Raw genomic sequence first — 10,276 nt, 5'->3', positions numbered from 1 at the left:
TAAGCTATTTCACATAATGTAATTATGCAGGTGTCTGCAGAAAGAAAAATGGAGATGGTAATGAGGAGCTGGAACTGATGTGTGGTGGGTTAACAATGCAAGACATTTATTTGGGGTGAAAGGGTCCTTAATAAGAGGAAAAGTTTGCTGCTCTAGCAAAAAAATCTTGGAGAGAGTAAGGAAGCTGCTCAAAAGGAGAAGAGATCTGCCCAGTCATGGGAAGTAAGAAAAGAATGCAAGTGACTCGTTTGCCTTTTCAGTATTAGGAAAGCAGCAGAAACTAGGCTAATGGATAAAGGTGATTTATTCATGCTGTGGAAAAAAATTGAGCTCAACATTTGATTGAGGGGATCACTCATTAAAAAGTGACATGGACATAAGAGCAGATGTCTGTAAGAAAGGTGCTCAGCAACAACTACGGAACTTTCAGGAGAATTTGGAATGAATATGTCTGTAACTTGTGTAGAATTCCAACCCACTATCTGGGATGGCTTGACTGGGGTTGTGGAGTCTTCATTGCTCCTGTCTTTCTGGGTTGGAAATAAAGTCGTTAAGGAGTGTGAAATGAGGCAACATGTTGTCTGTTCTCTCACCTTGTCCCCTCTTATCCCTATAACCTGAGAACTCAGTGCTCCAGAAGGCTCCTTTGTAGTGGTTTTCATATTGCTTCCTCTTCTTCCTCTCATTTGGTGGAACCACACAGAATCCAGTACATTGTGCTGAACGGAGGAAGCATTGATTCTCTGCGTGCAAAATCACCTCAGTCTGAAAATCTCAACAGGTTTACATGCAAAAAGACATTCTGCATCTTTCTCTATGGAGAATTAAAACATGTTCTCAGTTTAGGTGCATGTAACTTGTCTGTACTGCAAGACTTCTTCTGCAGTTTGTAGCTGTGTATTTACAAATCTTTATGACAATCTGACAAACACGCAATGTCCAGGCATTCCAACACAGCTACCAGTGAGTGCTCACATGATGCCCTGTACATACACTATGAAAAGTAGCTTGCTTTAATCTCATAGACTGGCAAATTAAGTGGTCCTTATTTTTTTGTCACTTTAACAAATTCCCAGTTTTGTCATGTCAGTGGGAGTGCAGACTATGCATAAAACAGAAGCAGGAGGCCAAACAAAAGCATGAGATTCTAGCACATGAAAAGGTATTAGGTGGTTAGGTTTAATTTATTTTTCATAACTGGGCTTTGGTTTTGTATAATTACAATGAGTAGTAGAATTTCTAGGGTTTGGAGGAAACTAGGACTTTTTTACTGTGGTTCATAGAGGATGCATTTTAGTTCAAAATCCTTATACTTTACCAGTCCAGGATCGGGAAGGCTATTTTTAGAAAACAGTATTTATCCAGCAGCAGAAGAGGTAACACCAGTTGACATTAACCATTGCACTGCTGTCTCTTTTTCTGTTTGGCTCTTGTATGTCCTTTGGAAGGATGAGGACTGTCAGGTTTTCCATAGTGACATTGTGTGACCAAGGTATATCCCCTCCAAAAATAAGGATGTCCATTAATGTCCTCTGTTTTTCAGCCTGAAGACATGTTCATTACACACATTATAACTATGCCCAGACTTATTTCCAGTGGTCCCCATCACAAGTATCTTTATATGAGCAGACACCTGATCAAGCTGCATACACTGGGAATTCACATGCACTGGCTGGGTACGTACAAAACCAGTATCTGCAGTGATCACATTTAACTGGAGAATTAAGGAGTTTTGCTCTGTAATGCAAATTTCTGAATGTGTTCAGCTTGGGTAAAACAGGAAACATTTAGGAATAAATATAGCCGCCTAACGTGAATCTTACAGAAACTTCTTCCAGGATAGTGTTTAACTTTAATTACAGAAAATTTCAGGTTTACATGCACCAAAGCATGGTAGAAATCTACTGGGGTTTTTTAACAGTGCTTCTGCTTTTTCAGTGAGTATCTTCTCCATCTGCATGGAGAGATCTGCTGATCCACAGCACTGACTTTTGATGTAAGAGTGCCATACTGTAAAAAGTTATGAATATGGAGGATCCTTTGTCTCTGCCAAGAGATTAAAAACAAACTCCCAAAGGCTCTGTGTGCAAAGATTCTAAAAGGACCTGTTAACCTAGGGTAGTTCTGGTTGCCCAGAGATGGCTCTTTGAGATGTACTAGGACATCATTCTTGGCATCCAGCTGTTGCTGTTGTGCCCATCTGCTACCCTCAGATATACCGAGGTGTCTCATATTGCACTGAGTGTCTCTGTGCAGGCACCAGATTTAAGCTGCTTGTTTGCACTGGAAGCCAGTGGGAGCTGATGACTGATTTGACCCTCCTTGGTGCTTCCTGGCCTTGTGCTCCGGAGCGCTGGTTTTGGGGACCCACCTGTGGAGGGAAATATATGGATATCTGCATAGATATGCATGTACATGGGGGAAAATACAACATTTTCAAGGGGAGTGCTTATATATACTTAAGCATATATATACTTAGTACCAGTTATACATTTACTTGGTAATAGTTTTCTTAGGTGATATAGCAGACTGGGTTCCTGACTCTGAGACAGGGAGAGAGCTTTTTACAAGCTGCTTGGCACTTGCTAACTTACGTGAAAAGTGTAGGGATTTGGCATATGCTTGAATTAGGCTCTAAAATAATGAAGTATCTGCTTTATACCATGTTTATCTCTGTCCTTTTATCCTTCTCCTCTTCCTTCACACTGTAATTACATATTTCTTTTTTGATTTAGTAGTTGTAAGCATAAAACCACCAAGTGATTTTAGTTTATGATCATATTTTATCTTAAAACAGTACCATTTGCATTTCTTAGCTGACCACAAGAGGTTTAGCTAAGTGCTTTCTCTCTCCCACTCTCTTTCTGTAAACCCATCTGTGTTTGCTCGTGTCTCATATTTATTTCACACTTTGTTTCCCTTCCAGCTCATGAAGCTATCCTTTACAACCACAAAAAACGTCTATGATGATGATAGAGACACAGAAATTCATCTTATGAATAGGGTTTACTGTATAGCATTGGTAGGATCTTTCCAGTTCTGTCCAGCAAGCCTTCCCAGTGGCACCCTCCACTCCAGCTCCTCAAAAGCCTCAAAAGGATGGACCTCTCTAGAATCCAATTCCATAGCCCATTCAATTCCTATTGATTCGGTTGAAGCTAGGCTTTGTGGAATATCATGATACACTTCAGAACAAGGTTTCTGAGACCAAACAGGGTTTCATGGTCCTGTCAGGTTTTAGAAGTATTCACCAGCCAAATAAAATTTTGCTCTTGGGAAGGGGACTGACTGAACTGAAGAGCAGCTGCTTAATCAGAATCAAACTAAATGATTCTGTATCAGTGAGCTACTGAGACTGAATGAATTAAATAAAATAAGGTCATTTAAAGTGTAAAATAAATAATACAAAAAGAATTATGCAGTACAAATCAGATTACATGCACTCCTTTTGAGCATCTTCATTAAGTAGCTGTTAGCTACTTATTTGCCGATCTTTATTCAGATTTTTAGATGCTGATGTCTGTGCTTACTTTTTACTCAATGAGCAAGCAAATTGGATATGAATTCATATTTTATGAGATGTCTTTTAATTAAAAATTTTCAGGAGGAGAGAGAAGGAAAGTTATTCCATTGCTTATTTTTTCAGTGTATCTTTTGTGCTGACAGTAAAGGTTGGTTGTTAGCAAAAAAAACTAATAATAGATTAATGAAGTTTTGTTTGGAACAAATACCCTAGGTTAAGTAAAACTGAGGTATATAAATCTGGGGTGGTCTGCTGTATTGCATGTTGCAAATATACAGAGCTGCTGATGACATAAGCCTCATGTCTGAGAATCGCTCCTATTCACTGCTGTCACTGTGGAGGGAGACAGAAGAGTTTTTTGTAGAGACCATGCCCCAGATTATTCAGTGTTGTAGGTAAACCTTGTGTTTACCAAAGTACAGGCTTGGAATAGAGTTGGAGCCCAGACTGTATGTTAGTATCTATGAAACTCCTCCATTCTGTGGTCTTTCTCATTTAGCTGAGCATCCATCTTTTTCTCCCTGACTACCTCACTACTGCAGTGCCCTAGCAAACACAACCTGATGAGTTAGACCACCTTATTCATCTGCAGAGCACCTTCCAGGGAGCCTCCTTTGATAGTCAGGGAGCATAGTTGGAAAGAAAAAGAGGTGCAAAATTATTCCCCCACTTGCCAGTCTCCAGCTTCTTTGAGAGCCTGTCAGATCTTCTGGCAACAAAAGATAGTGAGAGCAGCTTTCCACCGCTCAGAGTGAAATAGTCATGGATATCCTCTTAGCTGCACAATGAACTGGCCAGTCAGGTAAAGGTGGAATGAGGAAGCAGCTTCCTCAACTCTGCCGGCCCAGGTCACCTTCCTGTTTTCTATTGGCAATGCTAATAAGAAACTTTATTACTTTATTTATTATTTTATATATTTCATGCATTTATGTATTTTATCTATTTATATATTATGCATAGCACCCCACAATTAACATCTCTCACAGAGCACTGCAGTAGGAACCTGTAGGGGGAAGTTAAAACCAATGAGGCAACCATGAATGAGGCCTGGAGTGAAGTCTTACCTCCCGAACAAGGCCAGTGGGTTAATTAATTACCTCCTGAGTTTTTAATGTGAGCACCACAGACTATGCAGCTCATGGAGCCTTCCTTATAGAAGGCAGAGGCGAACTGGCAGTGAACTGAAGTAACTGGAAATTCCACATCGTCTTTCTGATGGTAATAAGATTTAAAGCCTGACAACATAGGGGAAGGAACCAGTAGCTTTGGAGTGTGCCAGAAATACTGGGATCTGGCAGTGATTTATTGTTTGTCTCACTTGCAGGATAATGTATGCCTTACGTGTAACAACACGTCCTTTTGCTGCATGAAAATAACTGCTCAGAAACAAAATCCTGCCAGTAGTGGTGATGCTGTAAAATGAATTCCTTAGTGGTATTTTATCCCAATGTTTCTGTGTATTTGCTGGTATTGCAAGTAGAATGGTGATGTACAATCTGGCAGAAACTGAAGGAATTCTAAACAGAGGAGAATCTTCTCCTGGAGAATAGGAATTGCTCATTTGCTAGCCCAACTGCAAAAACAATGAGTGAATAAATAGCCACCCTAAGCATCCTTTAAAGGTCTGGATTGTTGTCATAGTCTTGATGTTATTGCCTGCTTTCACTACCGCAAGAGCTCACCTTATTCAGTGGTACCTATTGAGTCAAAAACCTCCAGGCTGTGGAGCTGGTCTTAGAATTGAGCTTCTCACATGTCTGTCACTGTAGCAGTTCTCTGGAAATGTGGAAAGAGCGTATCTGCATGACATCTGATCTACCACGGTTCTCCAGCAAGATATCAGTGAAATGTTTTCATCTATTGCATACATTAATAATTAGCCTGTCAGCCTTCCTCTTGTATCCATTCTACTGTTTTTGAAAGGAGAGGTGATTTATGAAAGATTCAATATAATTGCTGAAAATACTGTATATTTTAAGCAATGATATTGAACCTTCATAAGGATTGCTTCATATCCATCACTGATAACTGTGATCAGCCATATTTTACCTGATTTTAAAGCCATCATCTTCATAGTGGAATCCATTCATTCCCACTGCATTGCGTAGATAAGTTCATTGAAATTTTATAGAGAACAAGGTCTTAAAAATGTTAACAACCTCAGTCTGTGAGGTGACTGAAATAATTGCATTAGAGAAAGTGCAAAGTTTCATAATCATTTTCGTTCTTTATTAAGCATAAAAACTGATAACATTATCAGATGATCCTTTAATTAGTGAATTTAGGTGTTTTTCTACTGAATACAGCAGTGGCAGTTCAGTGGAGGGGAAAGTGGGTTGCTGGTGAAGGAATTACGGAGATGCCTTAGACTATTACAGGTCATTTTCATCCTCTTCAGTAGCAGGGTAAGAATGTGGAAATGCATCTGTAAGCCCAAACTGCAAAAGGCCTCTCTCTACCTGTTTGAGGGGAAAAAACCATAATCTCCCACCTTTGCAGGAACCAAAAGAATCAGTGCTTCTACACAGGTGCTGTGGCTTTGTGCTGTCAGCTTTTGTTGGGAAAGTTGATGTTGCTACCACATTTTTCTAGGAGGAATTCAGGACAGAAGATGTCATGAAACTGACATTTTGAAAGAGAATTTTGTGTTACATTTATATAAGTACATGAGGGGTTTTTTGTTAGTCATAGTACTAGTTTTCCTATTTATTTGAGCACAAATTTTAATGTTTTAATTTGCTTCAAGCTGCTGCAGTATTTCCAGTTCACCACAACTGAAAGCTGCAAAATGAAGATGTTCCTGGGTAAAGACTGCACAGAATAGAAGTGAAGGGCTCTGGAAAATTCCCGCTCCAGGCAGTGATGGTCATTCCTTGTGGAAATGCACAAATAGTGTACAGAGCAATATCTGGAACACCTTCTCATTTAAAAACACATCTGGAGGTCAGGATTCCTGAATTCTGTCCACAGCAAGTAGGACAGGTAATTCTTCCTGCAGCAAGCAGCACTGTGTCAGTATTCCCCACGCTCAGTGTGGGCATCATGCCACAGAGTTAAGAACCCTGCTCTGTTTGGGAGACACCTCATCTGGGGGCTCTGGAACCACAGTCATATTAATCTTCTGCAGATGTGTGTCACTGTGAGTGTGGGTAGGAATATTGGGGCAAACAAGGCAGAACAAGCTCTGGGGACACCAGATGTGCACAAAGAGAATTATGAGCTAAAGTGGACAGGCTTTAGGCCAGGAGCTACCCTTTAACCAGAGTCTCTCTGAGATAATTCAATTGCATGTGGAGTTCTGTTTGATCCAGTTCCTGTTATCTCCAACCATGGATTAAATATACAATCTTAATTAATCTAAATTTAAAAGGTATTCTATGCAATGATGTTAATAATTAACTACAGTCATGGTAAATTCAGAGGCAGAATTGTATATAAGTAGACATGGGAATATTTTTGAGGTCAGTGCACAATTGACTTATGAAACACACATGAGAACAAAAACGTCATCTGGAAAAAACCCATGAAAACACATAAAATCTGATGTTCACTAATTCAAGCTAACAAGAGAAGCAAGGTGCATCTGTATACCATTTATCTTTTCTGCAAAGGATTTCATGTGGAAATTAAAAAGGCTAGATCTACATCTGAAATCTGTTAGCAGTTAATAAGAGCATTTACTCATGGAATCATTTAGCTTGGAGAAGTCCCTTAGGATCACTGAGTCCAACCGTTAACCCAGCACTGCCAAGTTCACTAAACCATGGCCCTACGTGCTGTGTCTGCAGGATCTCCAGGGATCTTGTCTCAACCACTTCCCTCAGGAGCCTGTTCCAATGCTTGGTAAGTCTTCTAGTTAAGATATTTTTCCTAATATTCCAGTCTAAGCTTCTCCTGGCACAATTTGAGGCTGTTGCCTCTCATCCTTTCACATTCAGTCATATGCGTCTAACAACCATTCATACAGACCTGTGAACGGCCCTGAGAGAGACACAAGGACAGGTACAGATTTTAGGAAAAATGCCCCAGCTAGTCTTTAGGAACTTATGAATTTGAAAGTGGGCCTAGAGTGACATCACACACTCAAACCTTATTTCCAGTCAGAAATCTAGTTGGTATATTCTGTACAAAATCAAGTGTATTAATCATGTGGGTGGGAAGCTGCTAAGTATAGAATTGCAAAAACCAGTAGGATGGATCAGAAAGGAAAGATCTGTGTTAGGAGCAAAGATTGTGTTAAAAACTGCTTTTTCCCCACACAGTGATCTGCAGACCAACTGGAACACTTGACTGATAATTCTGTGATTTTCAGACACCAAAACTTGTTTGGTTTTTTGTGCTTCCCAAATTTTGGCAATAGAAATGAGACAATCTGTTCAATTTCCTGGGCGAGAGGGATAAACAATACTGTTTTAAAATACTACAGTCTGTCACTTTTGCATTTGATAGTGCCATTCAGATTGTATCTGAGGCCAGCTGTGGGTATGTAATCATGACTGGAGAAGATACTTTAAAAACTGGATTTTGATGATTGTTTTATTCTTATATGTTATTTTTTGTTAACAGTCTAAGAACAGGGAAAGAAATATTTCAGATTGGCAACTAACTCATAGTACCTTATCTGACTGGTTGATTAAATGGGATACTAACAGGATTAATCAGTAAGGCTCCTAAAATAAACTCGTGAGTGATTCATGGAAGAATAAAAACTTCACCATCTAGTGGCTGCCAGTAAGGGTCAAAGGAACCGTGTTCACAGGACTCAATCTCTGACCAAGCAAGTGCAGACAGAACACATTTTAATTTTAGGCTCTTGACACTGTATACTTAATCCAAGGTTGCAGTTAAGGGCAACTGGATCAAACAAATCTCCATGTCCAGTCTAATCTTCCCAGAGATTGGGAGGTACAGCTCTGCTCTGAAGTCCCTTCCCTTTAGCCCATCATCCACTTGGTGCATATTTGGAGTCTGTTCAGTTGTTCAGGAAATATGAACTGAGGATGAAAACACATTTTACGAACCTGATTTTCTGGTAACCAGCTGAGGGTTAATTCACCTAAAAAAATAAAGCATGGTTTGAACACGATGCTCTGTTTTATTTTAAGTAGTAATAATTCTGTGGGGAAAAGCTTTTCTGCCTAATCCTTGCTGTGTCTGCTTGTTTTTTTATTTATAGTTCTGTTTAAGCAAAATACATGTTTTAGGACCTTTGTGAAATCTTGAAGCTTGCTAGCCTGAACTGAATTCTGTAATTCTAGGCAGAATGCAAAATTAAGCTGTGCTTCCTCTGTCTGTATTTTACCTAGCATGCTTGCCTTTGTCTGCTGTGCCACTGAAGTGTGCAAGTAGCTTCTTAGAAAGAATAGTTCAATGCTATTTAGGGTACAAAGATGAATGGACACCAAAAGCTTGTGGAAGTGCAGAGTAAGATTGAGTTTAGCTATGAAGATACAGGTAAAGTTGCCATACCTTCATGTAGGTAGTTGGATCAAATCCCTGATTTTTTAAAGATGTCACAATGTTCATACTTTCATTATAGAGCTCTGGCAAGTGCAGTGACACAAGATAACTCGTAATCTGTCTGATGGAGACAAATGGGTGTATGTCAGAATAATTAATGTTGAGTCAAGTTAATTTTTTCATTTAACAAATTGAATTGTTTCAGCTAATTATGTAGTGTGGCCTAAATGTGATGAGGGATGTTCAGAGAAGAAAATGATTACTTTTTTCCTCCACTGAATTAATGAAAATGTTAAGGAAAATGTATGCTCAGAGTATGCAACAATGCCCAGCTTCACATGCTGAATTTTACAGTATGAGTCTCCTGGGCTTCTTGGACTGACTATGGCAGTGTCCTCCTCAAGGCCCCCAAAACATTCTCTGGAGAAGACTGTCTTGGCTATCGTGCTGCATACCTGTACGAGAAACCCTCCTTTCTCTGTTAGATGGGGACATCTGAGCTAGGTGTGTAAGGTGGTGTCCCTGCATCCTGTTACTCTGAGGAAACAGACAAAATGAGGGGCTGTTGAGAATTCTAGTACCTTTTTAACTTTTTGAGCTATTGCCTTCCCTAAGCAGGGGCTTAGGAGGTTAGGGATATTAAAGTTTACTGATAATAAATACAGAAATATGTAAAATTTGACTGTGTCCAAGTTGCAGTTCCCCTGAGAGTGTAGTGAGGTAAGGTTCAATCTCTTCTCCCAAGTACAAAGAGACAAGACAGCAGGAAATAGCCTCAAGTTGTGCCAGGGTAGATTTAGATTGGATATTAGGAAGCGCTTCTTCCCTGATAAGGTGGTCAGGTATTGGAACAGGCTGCCCAGGGAAGTGTGTGAGTCAGCATTCCTGGAGGTATTTAAAAGACCATGGATGTGGCACTTTTGGAAGTGGTTTAGTGGTGGACTTGGCAGTGTCAGGGTAATGGTTGGCCTCAGGGATTCTATGATAATGAGTATGTAGGGAGCCTCAATCATGTTCAGTGTGGACAAACTCAGAAGCTAATTCACCAAATCCCGTAGTCTGCCTTCTAGGCTAAGCTGCATCTGTTTTACCATATCCTCCCAGTCCCCTTTTCAGTTTTGCTTTGTTTTGTTGGGATTGGGCTTGTTTTGCTTTTAAATATGTGTATTTCTCACACCCCATCTGTTTTGCATTTTGTATGCCTCGTGGGCAGGTACTCTTCATGTTTCCACAGTGACTGGCAAGGACTCATTATTGGGAATCCAAGTTCTACTAGATTGAGTATCTACAAGA

Source organism: Sylvia atricapilla, chromosome 1 (genome assembly GCF_009819655.1).
Source record: "Sylvia atricapilla isolate bSylAtr1 chromosome 1, bSylAtr1.pri, whole genome shotgun sequence".
In the NCBI taxonomy this organism is placed as follows: Eukaryota; Metazoa; Chordata; class Aves; order Passeriformes; family Sylviidae; genus Sylvia; species Sylvia atricapilla.
The sequence above is the reverse complement of the archived record's forward strand: the minus strand, read 5'-3'. Positions refer to the sequence as shown.